This window comes from Pinus tabuliformis, chromosome 7 (genome assembly GCF_031772625.1).
Source record: "Pinus tabuliformis cultivar Carrire ecotype Pingquan chromosome 7, CPIR1, whole genome shotgun sequence".
NCBI lineage: Eukaryota > Viridiplantae > Streptophyta > Pinopsida > Pinales > Pinaceae > Pinus > Pinus tabuliformis.
In genome coordinates this window covers 71,495,248-71,514,910 of record NC_142293.1, presented here as the reverse complement: position 1 = coordinate 71,514,910, position 19,663 = coordinate 71,495,248, and positions in this window count along the sequence as shown.

The following is a 19,663-nucleotide window of genomic DNA, read 5'->3' as shown; positions in this document are numbered from 1 at the left end:
ATACCATATGATTGGGGTTCTGTAACGACATCCTATCCAATCTAGCCCCATTGTTAAAATCATATTACTATATTTATCAAAACGAGAAGAGGTAGCTTGGAAGTTTCGATATCCAAATTGCTCTTGGCCCCTCACAATGTTACTAGAGACTTCCCACATCTAACTTGATGCAAACAAGGCTTCTTCCTTAATGTCTTGGACGTATTCCTTTCCGGCCTAAATAATATCAGTATGGAGTGGCCCCAATTTGATTACAACACCATCTCGCTGCATAAATTGTTTATGCCTGATAGATAGGAGTAATGGCTTTGTAGGCTCCCCTCTGACACATAGGCCAATTCCTTACTCACTTCTTCTAAAAGTGTTGTGAGCCTTGGCCCATTTTAGATGGTTGGAAGTGAATGAGAGGAATGCCTAAAATTGGATGTCCCCTATCAAAAGGGCTAGGGTGGCTGTCCCTTTCATCTTCTAAAACAAAAGTATGCATATAGAGTTCACAAAGGAGGTGCTGAACCTTCTCATTGTGCACTCTAAAGCATTTGATAAAGTAGGGAGTGGTTTTGATCTATACCAATTTACCAGCCTTAGCGACCTTAAATTTTAACAGGAGGTATCTTTCCATGAGAAATAAAGCATAATTTGTGGTGGGAGCTCAGCAAGATAGGGTGTCTGAATAAAGAGAGCAAATAGTCTCCATTTGCTCTCTAGCATTTTGAAATTTACCCTTTAATCTTCCAACCTTCTTTTGCTCAGCCTTATACTGAGCAAAAGTCTCATCTTCAGTCCTAGTAAGTGCTTCAAATTTCTTCCTTAACCCTTGATGTTCATGTAGAGGGACCACCTTTTCCTTGTGCTGAGCTAGTTCCTATTGAACCATTAGTAGCTCATTCTACAATTTTTTGATGATGACCTCTCTCACAAATGGGGTTTAAAGGGGTGTTTCATCTGTTTGGGCCTCTCCATCCTGGGTCTCCGTAGGGTCAGTCTGCACAGTAGCTTCAGCTGCTTCTTGAATTATACAATCAACTCGAACATCTTCTCCAACATCTATTTGGACAACAGTATCCACAGTACGGTGGTCCGTTTGAGTTCCCTGTGAAAATATACAACGGTCCTCAGTTTGCATGGTAGTGTCTTCTATCATAGCTAGCTGAGTCTGGGTTTCTTTTAGACAGACCACAAGAAACTCTGTCTGAGTCTCAGCATCCTTCCTAGAACATTGCTCTGTTTGTGTTCCTACAGTTTCCATTTCCACTTTCAATTTCCTGGTTCTGGTTTCCTCTTTTAACCAATGTTTCAGTTGCCTGATTACTTGCTTCTACTTTCTGTACCTTCTAATCATCTTTCTAAGCCTATTTCTATAGAACTTCTCTACTCTAGGGCCTTCGACTGACAATGGGTTAGCTACATTATCCTCTGTTTCTTGTATAGGTTGTATTATGTCATCATCAAGGATGATCCCAATTGGAACTGTGTCTTCTGGTGGAGTTTCTCCTTCTAACTCATTGTTATTATGTATTTTGCTTTCAGGAGATCCCAATGCAATGGTACCTCCTGAACAATTATCATTCTCGAGGCCTTCTACTTGGTAGTCCTCATCCGTAGGGGATTTTGAAAAGGGAGTATCACTTGGTTGATTGGCATCTCTCAAGTTTTCATCTTCAAGGTTTTCTTTTGCTGGGGAGTCCACTGGACCGGTACCTACTATATGAGCTTCTTTTCTGTTGGCTTCTCCTTCATGTACCTCAGATTCGAGGGGTGTTTCCATAGAAGGAATTGACTCCCTCTATTCCTCCATGGCATTAGTGCATGGCTAGGTTTTCTCACGACTGGGGCTATTGGCAAGGAGCGATCGGTCAGGGGTACAATTCCATTTTTCAATGCTCCCTGGTTGTTCTCCACCTTCGGTAAACATTCGCATGCTTCCCAATACCATGGCCACTTCCTCCTCATAGTCTTGCAAAGGAGGGTCTTGCGGACTAAGAGGAGGTGTGCGAGATGGTTCGACTTCCTCTGCTTGGATTGGGATGTGCCACTGGGCTTTCAATCACATAGAGTACCTACGCTTTGCTGATTCTAAGGGTGTAGAGGGATTCTTTTTCTTTAGTATTCTCCTTGGGCCTGGGGTTCTTGGCCCTTGATGCTCTATTTCTGAATTTTCCGGGGGTGGAGATAAGGTAGGATTTATGATACTATCCCATGTTAATTATTGCTAGACCAATCTATTTATGATAATTAATTTAATTAACCCATGATGACTAACTACACTATGTGGGTCCTTGGATGTCCTTACCCGTTGGGCGACATCATGTAACAGGGAATTTAGATAAAACGGTAAATTAACTGAAATACTTTGCTTTAAAATGGCTAGAAGTTTCAGTTGTTGGTGCTTTACCACATCGTGTGGCCATCGCAAGTGATGTATCTTTGGACGATGACCACCAGTTCTTGCCACGGTTGTTGTAACGTCGAAGGATGAATTCCTTTCCCTATTCGTACAAGTCGCTTACCCGGGTCTTGGAATACTTCAATTGCACTGTATAAAAGGATGCGTTTATCTGCACATTTCTCCTCTTCTACCAGAAGTTCGGTGACTTCGGTTAGGACTTCTTTGGAAACCATCATGCTTATACCTTTTACCAGTGTACTATCATTATGTAGATTTTCTAGAAATTCCAGTGTTAGCTCCTCATGAAATCCCTGCAACTTGTTTAAATGTTGTAGCCAACAATTCAAGGATTTCATGAGCTTGATCCGACACCATTAGCACTGGAGGTTCACTCCGGATAGCTCTTCCACCCATGGTTGTTGCACCTGAGGCTGGTTCACTTATAGGCAATTATGTTTTACCTTTGTAATTTGGGACATCAACAATGTATATTCCAGCAATTAATAGGGAAATGACGTTGTTTGGACAACTATTATCATTTTTAGTTAAGTCATTCATCTTGTCATCCATACTTAACGCATAATTGTAAGTTCACATGCCCGCCATAATGGTTTCCATTCTTCATCCAATTAGAATTTCGTGCTAATTATTACACATTCATACTCATCATGCAGTTTGTACTCTAGATCCAAGCAAATATACTAATGAGAAATAAGTGTTGACAACCAATCTAAAAAAATAGCATGCAAATCAGTAAAGAATTTAAGCAATATTCATTGTCAGACGTGAATTGGACAAATCAAATAAAAACAACAATTTTAAGTCATTGTGTCAAAGATCTTTACCGTAAGCAGAATTAATCTCATCAACATAATCGATGGTATGTGTTTAATGACTGTCATTTAATGATCGGACTTATGGAATATAATGAATATAGATTAACGTCACCATGCTATTGGGCTTGTAGAAGTGCTACTTAAATGGAAATTCTCATTAGAAATAAATCCATAGATGATAAGAGCTAGATGACATATGGCAATATAAAATGATACTCCAATACCACAAGCAGAGCCACTGCTGCCAGCAAGCATTCATAGCCTCGGCAGGGTTCCTTTTTAACCCCCCCAGATGAACTAGAGTCCTTCTTACAGTTAATTCTTATTTTTTTGTCATAAAGAGACCACTATGTTAGCATATTGACTAGATAACCATAGTGCCACTAGCCAGGGTGTAACAAAGTGATCAGACTAGCTCGTGATGAGATCCCCTGTTCTTCTGACATATTAATTATCAAGAAGGTCATTACCTTGGTTTGGTAGCCAAATTGGAATGTCACCTGTTACATCCTTATGATCATGGTAGGATGGCTTGTGATGAGAACCCCTATCTACTTTAAACAATGTTTTAAGCATTTTGATATTTTATTTTTCTTTTGAAATTCTTATTGTAGAAAAAGGGAGGCTCATGTACTCCTTAAGAGTCAGGGATGGTGTAAGAAGTAAAAAGATGCCAATGAAAGTGTTATAATCTTATCCCCTTATAATTATATCAATGAGTTTTATCCATTTGGGAGTATAAACATAAGCCAACATGAATTAAGAATAATGAATCATTTCATGATGTGTCCAAAAGAAAATATGTTCAGGCAGTCATTGTAAAGATACACCGTATTAGCTTAGGGATAAGCATAACCATCAAAAGGCTTTTAGAAGTCATAATGGTATTATTATTACTACATTTTTAGAAGAGGCACAAATCAATTCAAATGGTGCAATATAGAAGAAGAAGAGAAAATGGCATAATGATCAAGAAAAAAATGAGAAAAACTCATAATTTAGCTTCTTAAAAGGTGTTGTTCAATCGATTGAACAACAATCATTCAATTGTTTGAACGGAAAAATCAAGATAGAAAATGAAAAGTGATGTTCAATCAATTGAACGGTAGACGTTCAATCAATTGAACGACAATCATTCAATTGTTTAGGGAGCGAAAACAAAAAGAGTAAATTGTGTTCAATCAATTGAACGACAGTGGTTCAATAGTTTGAAAAACGAAAAACATGAAAGGAAAATGTGTTGTTCAATCAATTGAATGATAGTCATTCAATAGTTTGAACAACAAAAAACAAGAAAGGAAAATGTGTTGTTCAATCAATTGAATGAAAAATGTTGAATTGTTTGAATAGAGAAATACAAAAAGGGAAAATGTGTTGTTCAATCAATTGAATGAAAAATGTTCAATTGTTTGAACAATGAAATAAAAAAAGAACAAAATGTGTTGTTCAATGGATTGTACAGCAGACATTCAATTGTTTGAACAACAAAAAAAAAAAACAAAATGTGTTGTTCAATCAATTTAATGACAAACGTTCAATTGTTTGAACAAAACAACAAAAAAACAAAATGTGTTGTTCAATCAATTAAATAGAAAACATTCAATTGTTTGAACAACAGAAACAAAAAAAACAAAATGTGTTGTTCAATCAATTGAACGACAAACGTTCGATTGTTTGAATAACAAAAACAAAAAAGAAAATGTGATTTTCAATCAATTGAATGGCAAACGTTCAATTGTTTGAACAACAAAAATAAAAAAATAAAATGTGTTGTTCAATCAATTGAATGGTAAACATTCAATTGTTTAAACAACAAAGACAAAAAAAAATGTGATGTTCAATCAATTGAACGAAAAATGTTCAATTGTTTGAACAATAAAAACAAAAAAGAAAATGTGTTGTTCAATCAATTGAATGACAAACATTCAATTGTTTGAACAGCAAAAAACAAAATGATGAAAATGAAACTTCCTAAAAAAATTCATATTTACATGGTGATGCCTGTTAGAGTCATATAGTGATAGGATTCATAATTTTGAATTGGCTAAGTTTGAGCCGTGTAATATTGTACATACCTTTGTTTTCTGCAAATTTTTTCCATATTAAAAAATTAAAAAATGTAAAGAGGGTATGTCCTAAAAGAAACATCAAAGGACAAAAGAATAAGGAAATATAAAAAAATGAAAAAATATGAACCCCAAAAAACAAAAATAGATCATGAAAGTGTGCAAGTCTAAATGCCACTACTATTTTACTGCTTTACTGTTTTAAAATAATGGTTGTGTGTAGCTTGTCATACATGCCACAACCCATGGTAGTCAAACAGTTTAATCTTGGCTATTTCATGCTTTCAATTTTATGTTTATAGTTAGAGAATAAAATCTAACCAAACAGTTTAATCTTGGTAGATCACTAGATAGGTAGATAAAATAAAAGGAACTCATCAGTTTAATTTGAGCCCTTGGATGATATAAGGTTAGAATTAGATAGTTTACTATTCAAAAGAAAAATGAATGATAAGGGTTTGCTAGTCTAAATGCTCCCAAATAAAATGAAGAAAAAATGGTAGGGTAAGTAGTGGGTAAGTAGAAGAAAGGTTGTTGAAGTATAAAGTTGATTGGATAAAATCACATTTATCATGCTTGACTATATGTTTCAATGTGCATGAGTAGTTAAGAAGGAAAAAACATTGATTTACAAGTTCATTTAATTAACTCCCCTTCATTCTTTTCACCCCTTTACTTACTAATTTCTGCATCCACAAGTAAGTTCTAGTACTTGAAATCGTTCAAGTCAAAAGGGTGCAGAGCATTTCTTTGAGTTTTGGTGGGACCGAACCCTTGGCTTAATGACATATGGACATCAAGTGTTAGAATTCCCTTCATCAAATTCATTTCCCTTCATTTCCATAATAAAACCCCTTTTCCTAAGGTTAAACTTCAATTGCCTATGAAAAGTAAAAAACCCCCATATTAAATTCTATTTCACTGAAAAACCCACAAAAATGCATTATCCTAAGTATAAGTGTATGTGAAAAAAGTGCATCAATATTACATTATGCTTAGTGGTATGTTCACTCCAGACATTCATTTCATATTATTTTTTAACTTAATTATTTAAATCCCCAATATACCTTTTCCCGTATATTAAATAAATCCCTTATATAAATATCCCAACTCTTAGTTTTAATATAAACTATACTTTGTCCCACATTCCCGATAAAACCCACTTAATACACCTCTGCACGGTAAAGCTACACTAATCTCATCATTAAGCCCCGCCCGATTGTTTAAATCCCATCATTAATTCCTAATTAATCCCAAACCACCAAGGATTAAAGCCCTGCCCCCCTAAACCTATGCTCATATCATCTATGCACATCCCTCGCCTGACTACCGTCTAATTATCATCACCCTCATCTGACTTTCCATAGCCATATCAGTTTCACTCAATGCCCAACCTTTACCCACCCAATAAGGTGGTTTCCCCCCCCCCCCCCCCCCCCAACTGTTACATGTCATGTGCTAGCATAGATTGAGTGACCCCTCTCAAATACCGCCTCCTCCACAAAAGCAGTGCGATGGCTTGGGAAACCACCTCCCCTCCAAACCCGAAAACCACCCACTGTTCATTCATAAAATTACCTGCCAAAAAGTGACCATTGCTCAATAAAAAAGCCGAGAATACCTATTTCGCCCTTTTCACTCATTTTCTGTGTAAACCTTTGCGACACCTACAAACATTGAATTTACCCACTGAACTCCAAATTCATTCCTGAAGAAGCTACATAGACCCCAATCAACCTCTCAGTCCGTACCAGTGCCATTCAAACTTCTGCAATTGCCGTGAAATCTGAATTTCAAGCTAATTCACCCAATTCTAGGTATTTGAAGACAAATTTACTAGACAAACCTTACAATTTGAAAACTTTCAGTCTCTAAAGTGTTTTAATTAAGTAAAATTAATTGAAATTACTTTAAATTTAAAAGTAAATGCCCAAACCCTTCTGAAAGCTTCTAGTTTTCATTAAAACTTTTGAATAAACTTGTGAAAGTCAAATTCAAATCCACAGGAATTGAATTATGGTTGCCCATGTTGCCATGGACATCAGACCTATCACAACTCCCCATTTGGACCTTGACCACCTCCCCCTGGTGGATAGGGATTTTCAAATCAGAGTCACAAGTGCATATGAGGTCCTGCTCAAAATCCATTGCTTGAGTAAAGAGAGATATCTGAACCATTCTGATGGCATTGGCCTTTGGGACTCCAATTTGTCCAAATAATAGTTTCCCCAAGAACATATCTTTCTTGAAATTATCCATATGTGCCATGCCTATTACATTCCCAACCAAAGAGCTTTAATGTCCCCTGACCAAAAGGTTTTGTTCACAATTACAACTGAATCAATTAATGAGATGTTTCAAGTTCAACCAGGTCCAAACCTAACCCCACTGTCCATTGGGGATTTGTTAGACCTATACACCAAGTTGACTCCCTCAAGACTGGCCCAAATATTCCAAACATTCATTGTAGAAGAACAACACATTCCTAAAGATGCCCCTCCATATGTTTTAGCCATTTTATTTGAAAGGGGAAAGCATATTGTGACTATGATATCATGTATTTTGGGCTACACCACTGATGAATTTGTTGATGAGCTTTTCCTGGCCTTCATGTCTATTTTAATCCTAGGAAATCCTCCTGCTACTTTGTACAATTATGCCCAGTTCATAGCTGAAAGGATTCATGAACAATTTACTAGAATGCATAATGAGAGAGTGTTCAAGTATTCATCTATATTATACCATATGTTTTTGTATTATTAGTCAGACAGATTTCGTTCACCCTCCAGTAGCTTGATACTAGAGGCTAGCCTAGGTCTGTCATATTTTGGACACCATTATTCCATAAGTATTGATCAACATACTCCTATATAGACTTCATTGACTCTTTTGTCCATCTAGTCATGACTATGCTGACAGGAAGTCTCCCACCTAGAATAAGCCAAGAGATTAAGAGAGTTATCCTATTGTCCAAGAAAAGTAAAGTGGGAGATTGGTACCTTTACCAAAATCACACTGAAATAAGAATCTATGGTTTCTAGCTAGCCCCATACAAACTCCCTAAATACCTCCCCATGAGGTTATTTTCTCTAGAGTATTATAGGCAAATATAAAACTTTGATGAAGTCAAGTTTGTCTCAGCCAAGAAAAAAACTTAGTTCAAAGTCAAAAATTAGTTAGGCCCTTTCATTTGAAATTCTAGAGAAGCAGGGCAGGAAGCAGATCTGATTCTACAACAAATGAAGTTCCAAAACAGTTTCATGTGGAGATATGACCCTCAAGGGTTTATGGACTAAACTTAGACAAAAGGTCAAATTGGAGCCTTACATTCATCACCCATACTAGAGATAGAAAGATATGCCAACCAATCTAAGTGGTTGGAGAACACTATCATAGATAGGGATAGTACAAAGGTATATTTTGAAAATACCTTGTGTGATTTAGAAAGACAACTTCATGAAAACACATTCCTGCAAGTACCACAACAAGAAGCAACCATGACTACCCCTACAGTTTTTCAGACTCCTCAAAATAAGGAAAATAATCCCAAGAGGAACAGAGAGGGAGCCTCCACTTCAGGCATGGAAACATCCAATATGTAGTATGAAGCCAGCCAGAGAAAAAGGCCAAGGCTTAATCTTGTTTCAGAACAGGAAGACATAGAAGGCTCAACAGAAGTAACTAATACTGAGTTTGACAAGAGCAAGGGCACAGCTCCATCTAGAGAAACACAAGGGCCATCTACATCACACATTCAAATGTTAGAAAGGCAGTTGAGTGTAGAATTCTCCACTTTTATTAGGTATGTTGATAAGGATAAGGACATAAAGGACAGGTTCAAACAAATCAAGATGTGAAATGAGAAACTGAAGGCATAGTTTTATGCACAGTACCTCAAACTTACACCTACAAATCAAACCAGGTTTATGTCATCTTTTGACATCAAGGAAGGAAAAATGCAAATGTACTCCACCCTTACTAGAAAATCCATAGCTTCCCATCAATTTCATAATTCATTGAATAACATTTCAGCCCAGTATCAGTTGGAGAAGGCCTCCTCATAGGCAAAAGGCACCAGAATCAAGTCTTTGGAAGACTTAGTGATTGAATTGGGACATGATCCCAAAGACATCAAACCTACTAACAAAATTATCAAGAAAAAGAATGATGACATGCAGCACTTAAAAAGCAATTGAAGATACCTCAATTACAATATGCCCAGACACAGGAAGTATTGGAAAGCCAAACCATGCATGAAGAGTTGATGGACTTAGTCCTCAAACTAAATGATCAATTAAGGGAGACAAAGAAGGAATTGGACAACCTAATCCAATTAAAGAAAATGGATATTGCCTCTACATCAGTGAATGTCATCCCAACAGTATCAGCAGTTGTTCCTTCTACATTGGTAGCCTCATTGGCTCCCACAACTCCTATGGAAAAAGCACAACCAGTTTCCACAAATTCTACATCAGCAGTAGGTACATCAGGTGAACAAACAACAAAGTTTGTTAGAGCTATGTGTTATCTCAAAATCAGATCCTGATAGGCTGCTGGTCAGGTTGACTCTAAGTAACTATTTCAGACCTACTTTAGGCTGAGGCTTAGCCTCCACAACCTGAGAGGGCTCTCTCTTAAAGGATTAATGACTTTGATTAAGGATAAGATGGCTAAATCTTATTGAACAACTGTGAAAAATATGAATGCTGGAAATACATTAAACAACTATCCATTGGGCTTATGGAGTCAACAACACCTCAATACAACAGTGAACTCAACCTTACATAGAAGTCAGGGCACTCAGCATTTAGACATTCAGAACACAACTCATATGGGACCACAGTTTATAAATGCATACAGGAAATCAGAGCACATTCAGTGAATTCTGAGTGATTATACATCTATACCACTGTAAAAATTATGGAAAGGACAAGATCACATATTCTGAACATAGGAAATCCTTCATGAATCCTGAGAAGTAAAGTCCAAATTATATTACTGAAAATGAGTCTTATACATAAGCCAAATACAAGTTGTATCATAAAATTTTCCAACCCTGATTACATTGTTGTTTCAGCTATATATAGAGTTTTTATTCTAACTGATTGAGATTCCTCCTCCAGCATGAGGGGAATTCAAAAACTACTTCTAATGACACCTATTAACCTTTTAACTAACTAATAAATACAACAAAGTGTTGACTGGAGTTTTTTTTTAGAGATCTAAATCAACTATGACTCTAACTCCATATTACATGCATGATGGCTTTAATTACAATGGTTCTCGTTCTTTGACATCTGCTCCCATTTAGTTTGGTTGTAATGGATGTTCAAGGCTCCATGTTTGATCTTTAATGACACATCCTTTCCAATACCCTGAAACATATGAAACTGCCCCTGTGTACCGGTCTTTAGTCTGCCTTAACATGTCCGGATCCAACGAAGTATATACTTTATCTTTTAATTACCCCAAAATGGAACAGGCTGCCACGTCTTTGATGTGCTGTCCACCGTTTGCATGCGTGAAAACCAAAATTCTTGCAAACTGTTTCACATATCCTGAAGTGTGGTAAATATGAAATATGCTCACTTTATGACAAAAATCTAAAGTTGGATTCGAATGCATATTATCTCCACGTGTCTTGACCTGGTTGACTGTTGATATCTTTAGATGATGCCTTGTATGCATTTTAGACATTTCCCTTCCAAAATTCCCGCTTATAATTAAAAACTGCTTGATTTGTGTTAAAATCATCACCTTCAGCAGTTTCGTAGCGCGCTACGAAACTGCTGAGTTATTTAAAACAGCTTGCTTTTAACCCGAGACCTTTATTAGCCAAGTACTTGATTGCCAAAAACTCCTTTAGACTTTCCACATGTCGAATAGGAATTTATATTTCCTCAAAAAGATAAAATCAAGCAAATTTGCCAAAACTTTAAAACAAAATCTTACTTGAAATGAAAACTTATTTAGCAGATAGCTGACTTAACTGTGCCTTCAGATCTTCAATTTGTTTCCTCATATCCTTATTCCCAGCTCTCAGTTGCATATTGATCCTTCTTATGTATTTGGCTTCTTTGATTGCTGGTACTGTCCATGTGTGAAATTGTGAATGGGCATCAACCACTGAATTCAGCTGAGCTTCTACAGCAGCATTCCCTTCCCATAGAGTTTTATAATACTTTGCATGTATGGCTGCATGTTTTTTAGCGGCTTTCTTCAATTTGGCAATCTCATATTTAGCTGATTCCAATTGTCTCTTTATAGCTGCTATATTATCTTCTTGAGATGCAATGACTGTTTTGCCCGTGTCTTTTTGTGTCTCTTCCCCTGTTTTCTCTGTTCTTGGCAGTGCTTCTTGTACTTGCTGGAATCTCCTTGTCATAGGTCTTCTAGGTTTAAAAACGAACTCTTCAGCTGGCACATCAAATCTAAGCCTTTTTGAGGCCTTGGATTTCTTGGTGCTTTCTTGTTCTGACTGCATCAATTCGATTTGAACTGGTAGAGACTGCTCGAATTCAATAACCTACAATAAATCATTTAAACTTGCCTTGGACACTGGACTTTCTTCAACTGCTATAGCTTTACCTTTTTCCTTATTTATCTGACTTCTTGTTCTTACCCTTGAGACTGCTTCAGATGTGATTGTTTCAGGTACAGTCTTTTTACCATGAGCTTTTTCCTTAGTTGATTGTTGAGGTTGATCTTGGATGATAAGTGGCTTCACTTGTTTCCTTACTTGTGACTTTGGAACTCTTTTAGCTCTTGCTTCTGTTTGGAGCTCAGCTATTGTAAAATCTCTAGCAGGTGGTGGAGTGAGGCCAGTCTGGCTTTTGAATCCAGCCATAAAAATGAATGAATTCCAATCTCTGTCTATCTTTTGGAGCCCATCTAAAACCAGTAGTTTAATCAAACCATGATGAAACAAAGAGGTTTCACAATCCTCTTTCCTCAGCTGTACCTTATCACACATCTTACTCAAACTACGGAACAGATAAAAAGGCAAGTCTATGGAGACCTTCCCAGTGAAATGCAAAAGGAGTTTGAAATGGTAATAATAAACCTTGTTATACCTTCCTTCACAAGTCAGATATTTCTGTATGCAGGTGAGTAAGTGAGCATAATATTCTTTGACATAATTCCTGGGCACTGCCTTACTTAAATCTTCATTTACATAATCATCCTTCAAAAACTCCTTGCAAGGATTCATGTCAAATTTGAAATTTTTAAACCATTCCTCTTTTCCTCGTGGGATCTCTGTTACAGTAGATATCACCTCTGGCGAAACCTGCAATTCTAACATGGCTACCTTTGAATTCAAGCCTGTGAAGTTAAGTGCAAATTCCTTAGTTACCTGTGCGTGTCCTCCTTGTAACTTTTTGCAAAACTTCCAGCACCCGGCCTTTTTAAATGCTTTCTTCACCTCTTCATTTCTCAGCGTTATATCCAGGCCTTCAGGCTCAGTCCTTAGAGGTTTGCCGGATCTGTGCTCCTTTTTCTCCATTGATTCTTCCAAATCCCCGCAAACAATAACTACCAGCACGGTTGGAATTGTGTTAAAGCTTCCCTTTGAATTCAGCCTCGCTTGAATTTTAAATTTTTCCGTTTAAAATCTTTCAAGATGTAACCTTGCAGATTTGTCATTCATGCAAGACTTATGGCCATCATTAAGATTCATGCACGGTTGTCTTTCTTGGGAATGATAATTCATGAGTATCAACAAATCTAGTGGTGGTGATAGTGGCAAGGAGTGGTGAAATGTGATAAGCGGGGTACATGAGCTGACATGAGAGGACACAGACTATGACTCACCTAACGGATTTGATATTTCGAGAAAGATTCTCTGTGAAAAGTACGAATCCATGATTTCGCAGCGCGGTCAGTTTTAAATTTGAATGATGCGCTGCGAAACTGCCTAATCACGATTGCACTGCAAAACTGCCTAATCATGATTGCGCTGCGAAATTACAAAAAGACACGGTGGCTATAAAACGATGGTAGATGGAGGATGGCTGATATAAGATAACAGGTGGCTATAAAACAATGGTATATGGAGGAGAACCAATGGGAGTTTAGAACAACTTGACTCAAAAACTCTTGAAAACTCTAGATTCTAAGGGAAAAAATTAAAACTGAATTAAACTAGCACTGACCTTTGTCATCGGGCTAAGATGAAAAATTACATGTATCAATTTTAGTTCTAAGTGATAACACTATGGAAGATATGTCTTGTCATGCGGAAAGAGTCAATTTTGCGGACAAAACCGACCTCCCTAGAAGCTAAGGCTTTTTAGTGACAAACAAGACAATCAAGCACTATCTTTCCCTAAATATGCATTTAAAATAAAAGCGAACAGGTGTTTAAAGCATACCTTTAGTCCAACGCTGTTTGTAGCAGTCCAGCCTCTCCGATCCAGATGAGCTCCTCCTTCTCCTGGAAGCCTGCATTCACTAACAAGCAAACGATTACATAGCACCTAAATAACTCATATAATAAAACATATTCATCATAAAGACCAAGGAGTTTATGAAACAAATTATATATAACAACGTGTTGAGAAAAATGAACTTAATTGTATTAATTGGAAACAAAAGAAACCATTACAACCAGTGCCTTGGTATTGTGCAGGTCCTTCCCAAGGTCCAGCAAGAGTTCTCCTTTACTTTGATCAGCTCACCCACTTCCAAATGAAGCTAAGAAAGGATTGGAATCTCTCCTCTCAAGCTCTAAAAGGGAGTCCTAATTTCAACAGCATCTACCCTTAGGAATGTTCAGCTTTCAACCTCCCCTCCCTCTAGCCCAATTCCTGTATTTATAATGCTTTGGAGGAAGTTAATCAGGTCCACCATCAATGGGATAAGCCCATTTTTCAATGGGATAGCTCCCCTCTTGATGGGATAAGTTCCTCTTTCTTTGGGATGCATGAACCATCTGGAGGCGCTCAATCCACGTCAAACCATCTTCTAGAATGCTCTAGATTCGACCACAAGTAACTTTTTTGAAGTAAAACTTGCGCCTTTTGACCTTTACAGGAGTACGAACCCACCCCTTTACAGACAGAGCGTACAAGTACGCAGGTATTATGAACTTGAGGTGCGTACACGCAGGAAAGGGTAAGAGAAACTGCGTAACCAGAGTTATATTGATTTTTAAGGACTTTCTCTCTTTCTTGGGGTTTGACATGAGGAGCAGAGGTATAAGACTTGCCAAGGAGGACAGTATGACAATTAATGGAGCCATACTGACTGCAAATAGTCATGGTGACAAATTTTAGTGTAACATGTCTATACAAGCAATAAAGATGAATAAGCTCAAAGAAAAGGTGACAAGCTTGGAAACTGATTACAAGCTTGCCAAAATCATGCACAAAGAAGAAGTGCAAAAAGCTGCCAGGATAAGTGAGAGATTAGAAGCCATGGAGAAAGACTTGACACTAAAGGAACCCCTTGGGTAGGCCAAGGAACTATTATGGGCTAATATCATTGACTCTGTCAATGATATTTGGCCATTTATTCAGGTGATTTTTGAACAAATAGATTTAATAAAGATGGCTACAGAGGCCATCCAAAGAGTAAAAGAGGAATTAGGAGAAATGTGAGAAGATGCCACCAGAATTATCCAGTTCCTTAACAATAAAAATAAGTACGAGCTTTAGGAATTGGAAATAGAGGACAAAATAGAGACAATTTTAGAGGTGAGAAAAGTCCTTTCCAAGAGAAACTTAACGCTAAACCTAGAGGACAAATGTTAGAATATGTAGGTAGCCGTTGATAGATTTATGGCTACATTCCAAATTTTGAGAGAAAAATGGTTACCCAATCCCTTAGTAATAAATGACAAGTTCATGACATAGTAGGATTACAAAAGCAAAATCAGAGAGCTAGCAAAAGAATAGGTGAATACATCATCAATCAATGCATTACCAACAAGCAGAGTACTTTATCAGACATTTGAAAACTTGTGTTACCTCTAGCATGATGTAAAACACTTGTTTATCAATAAGCCTACTTTTGCCAAGCACAACTAGGCAGATGAAATATATAGGATGATGCTAAAGATCCAATTACTTGATGCTGAAACATGGGAGAAATTGACTGATTTACTGTGAGAAATATGCAGTAAAAAGGTTAATGTACAATAAAAGTAAAACACCTAGTAAAAATATGAAGACAAATCAGCAGATTTAAAGTGTATTAGTGTCAAAGTGTATTAGATGAAAGCCAAAAGTAAATGAAGTTCTAGCGTAAAAGATCAAACAACAAAGCAACATAAAGGGCTAAAATCAAACCATAAAGGTGAACATTACCAAAATAAAAGGGACAACATGAAGCAGTTCAATAGTTGTCTCTATCTTCTTGCAAGAAGATATTTTTATTTCCCAGATTAAATCTCAAATTAGTTTGAGATATTTTGTAATAAACTTTTGTATAAATACTTCACAATTCGAAGTATGTAGGGTGGACTCTATTAGACATTTATATAGACTTTTTGATCAAGGAGAACCATAAGGTTGTTGTATCAGTTGATGAGCCAGAAAGATGGATTGATTAATAGAGATTAGACTGTTCCAAGGATTCATGTGTTGAGCGAATATCAGACCAGTATTTTTATGTGTCTTTGTCAAATTCTCAAATTTATTCACAGTCTTGTATGTGTTTCAATCTAAATGCTATAACTGGAATAATATTTCAGAACCTGTTTAAATCACACTCTGTTTTAACAGTTAAGCATTTTAATGTTTTCTTCTTATATTTAAATTAAAGAATTCTTAATTTCTCTTTAGTTTAAATTGATTTCATAAATAATCTAGATTAAAGGATTCTTAACTGCCCTTTGATTTCGATTACCCCTACCTTCCTCATTCATTATCCAGGTCTGAGAACCCTTAACTGTTGTCTCACCCCAAGTGAAACCCTTTCACCCCTTTGTCTCAAATATTTGAAATATGCTTTGCTATCTTACACTTGGAACATCCCCTTTAGTGAGTTTATCTAGCCTTGCTTCCTTATCAGTTGACTCCATAGCCCAATGGTCTGAAAGACATCAATTTATCCATATGTTTAAGAGATCCCACCACCCAATTTCAAACAAAATAAAAACCCCTTGAACAATCATAGCTAGCCTAAAGCATCTTAACTAAAACAAAGATAAAACTTAAAGAGAGAGCCCTCTCTAAGCATTAGGAAGGCTAGGTCCTGATCTTCAAAAGTGGATAGTGGTTACCTTTGATTTTCCTTCTTATTACTTCAAAGGAATTATCAGAGTGATAACATTTATGGCAACCATACTGGGGACTTTGATCATCAGCCTCATAGAAAAATTTAAGGAAACCTTCAATCAAATATTGAGCCCCTTAAGGTCATTACACGAAGTAAGTTTTTAGAAAATTTCATAAAAACAATTTAAAAACTTAAAAATATAGCTCCTAAAAAGATTCACTACACTATGGCCAACCCAGATCCAAACCCTACAACTGTAGTGGATAACCCAGAGAGGATTTTAAGACAGCGAAAAAGCGAAGAAACTCAAGCCAGTATTAGCCAGCTAGACAGAGCCAATTCACTTCGTGAGGAGTTTTCGACATTAGAAGAAGTCCCTTTTGATTTGTCATTTTACCTCTCACTATTTAGAACCAAATCTGAGAATTATATCCATGAAACAATTTTGGACCCTAAATTTACTCAACTCTTAGAATAAAAAAGGGTTATTCATCTAGATTTGGACAAATTTGTCTTAGATGCTTTTGACAAGTTAGAAGCCTTGACCTCTATGTTGATTAGTAATATAGATAGTGCTTATCTTCAGCAATCTATAGAGCTAGCTGCCCTTACTACTACTACATCTCAAATTTTTTCATAGTCATCACTCACTGTAAATCCACCTTCCTTTACCACAACTTCATCAATTATATCTACCACAATTCAATCACCTAAATCACTTATTAATCAGTCATCTTCATCATCATCTATTTCACCTCCATTAGTTTCAAGCCCTTATCCAACTACCTCAACTTTACCTTTGAGTCAAACCAAACTCACAACAATGGAAAACAGATATGCTCCTCTTGTACTACCTGCCCAACTTCATGCCATGCCTGCATATTATCAAAGTAATATTTTCCTATTTGATGCTACTGGTCATTACATTTCCCAACAACATGTAAACAATATGTCTTACTTTTTTGAATTGCATGAAATAGAAGAGGTAGATGTCCAAATGAGCCTCTTTGCCCAAACTTTAACTGGTGATGTCAAGAAGTGGTTTAAAGCCTTTCCTGCCAACCACATTGCAGACCTAGCAAATTTTCAAAGGTTATTCATTAATAGATGGGAAACAAAAAAGAACCTACTGCAAATACTTTCTGAATATGAAAATATTAGGAGAGCTCCCAACGAGTTAGTTCAGGACTATTGCACTAGATTTAATAATATCTATAATGCAATTACAGTCAACATTAAGCCCCCACTTGAGCTAGCATTAATTAAGTTCCCTGATGGTTTTGATGCTGATATGTCATACCAGCTAAGGGAGAGAAATCATGAAACCCTTGAAAAGATGCAAACTAATGAAGTCAGTGTACAAGACAACCTCTTAGGTAGGAAAGCACGGATGAGGAATGAAAAGAAAGTTGTATTTAAAGAAGAAGCTTCAGCTTCAAATGGAAAAGTAGTTGTTTTAGCTAAAATTTTAGAAAGAATTATGGATAGGTTAGATATTATGGATAGGAAAAATCAAGGGGAAAATCAACAGCAACAACCCCTAATAAGAAACCCAAGTTTTAGGAAGAACCCTAATGCTGCAAAAAATACTACAGCGGACCAACAAATTAGGCCACCTGTCTAAGAAAACTATGTTGAGGAATCACAAAACCAAGAAGCAGAAGATGATACCCATATTAACTTACTAGAAACCACAGAGGAAGACACTATTTGTCTTACTCAAGAAGAACAAGAGTTATATATGCTTAAGCAGTTACAATTAGAATCTGGTGAATCTTTTGATTTTAAACAAGGGTATGAATAAGCGATTTATGAGGTACATAAACAATATAGTTTTAGAAGTAAGAAGAATAACAAAACTCCCATTAAAAGATCCATCCAAACTCAGAATAAGATAATAAAAGAAACTCCTGTTGAAAAGGTTTTGCAAATTATCCCTAGGGGAACACCTGAAACTTCAACCCCTAGGATTGTAGATATAACCTCTAATGAAACCCAAATAGAGCCAATCATTAAAAACAATCAAGATAAAAGAGATCAAGGTAAAATAGTAGAAACACAAATTGAAATGCCTACCACTGAGAAATAGGATAAAGACACCCAAACTACACACATTAAGGAAGATTTGAAACAAGCAAATAGACCTCAAATCCCTTTTAATATTAAAAATGAGATAGCTAAATTTAATATATGAGTTCCTCTCACTGAACTAGTAAAAAATGAATCTTATAGGTCACAGATAACTGACATTGAACATAGGAGAGGGAGAGGATTCTGTTAATTTAAATGATGACCAGCCTGAATTGTTATTTGGCCCTAAGACTAATGGAATTCATCGGCAAGGGGGAGTTCCTCCATTTTACATCAGCCTAAATATTCATGAGAAAATTTTGCATAACACTATGTTGGACTGAGGAGCATCCCACAATCTCATGACAAAGGAAAAATGGAAAGATTGAACCTAGACATAACCAGGCCTTATAAGGATTTATTGTCTTTTGACTCTAGCCAGGTTAAATGCCTTGGTCTGATCAAAGACTTATGTGTGACTCTTGTCCAGTGCCTTACAAAGAGCATTCTAATGGACATTGTAGTTGCAGATATCCCACCAAAATATGGAATGCTACTATATTGCTCATGGGGAGAAAAACTATAGGGATCTTTGCAGTTGGATATATCTTATGCCACCATATCTGTTTTTGGCCAACCGAGAAAATTATATAGGGAGACATTGACAAAGTACATGGTTAGTAGTGAGAAGTGTAGAAATTCCCACTGTAGATCAATAGATTATGCAATATACTAAAGCAAAATACAAGATCTACTTCTACAACAAACTTGTGGAAGCTTAATCGAATATGAGAAAGATCAAATAGAACACATATAACAAAGAAGAAAAAATCATACACATGAAACACAGAAGAATAATATGTGGAAAGCTTCAGCTAAAAACCTCAATATCTATATTATCATACAAGTGGAAATATGTCCAAATTACACAAATATTTAGCTCACAAGCTATCTAGCTCTTAGTACAATCCCTCTGTTGCTCATAAGCAGTCAAAGGCTTCTCACAAACCTTCTCCTCTACCCTCCAAGCCTCCTTTCTTGCGCAGTTTTTCCTGGGGTCTAGTGCTTCCACTTGTGTGAAT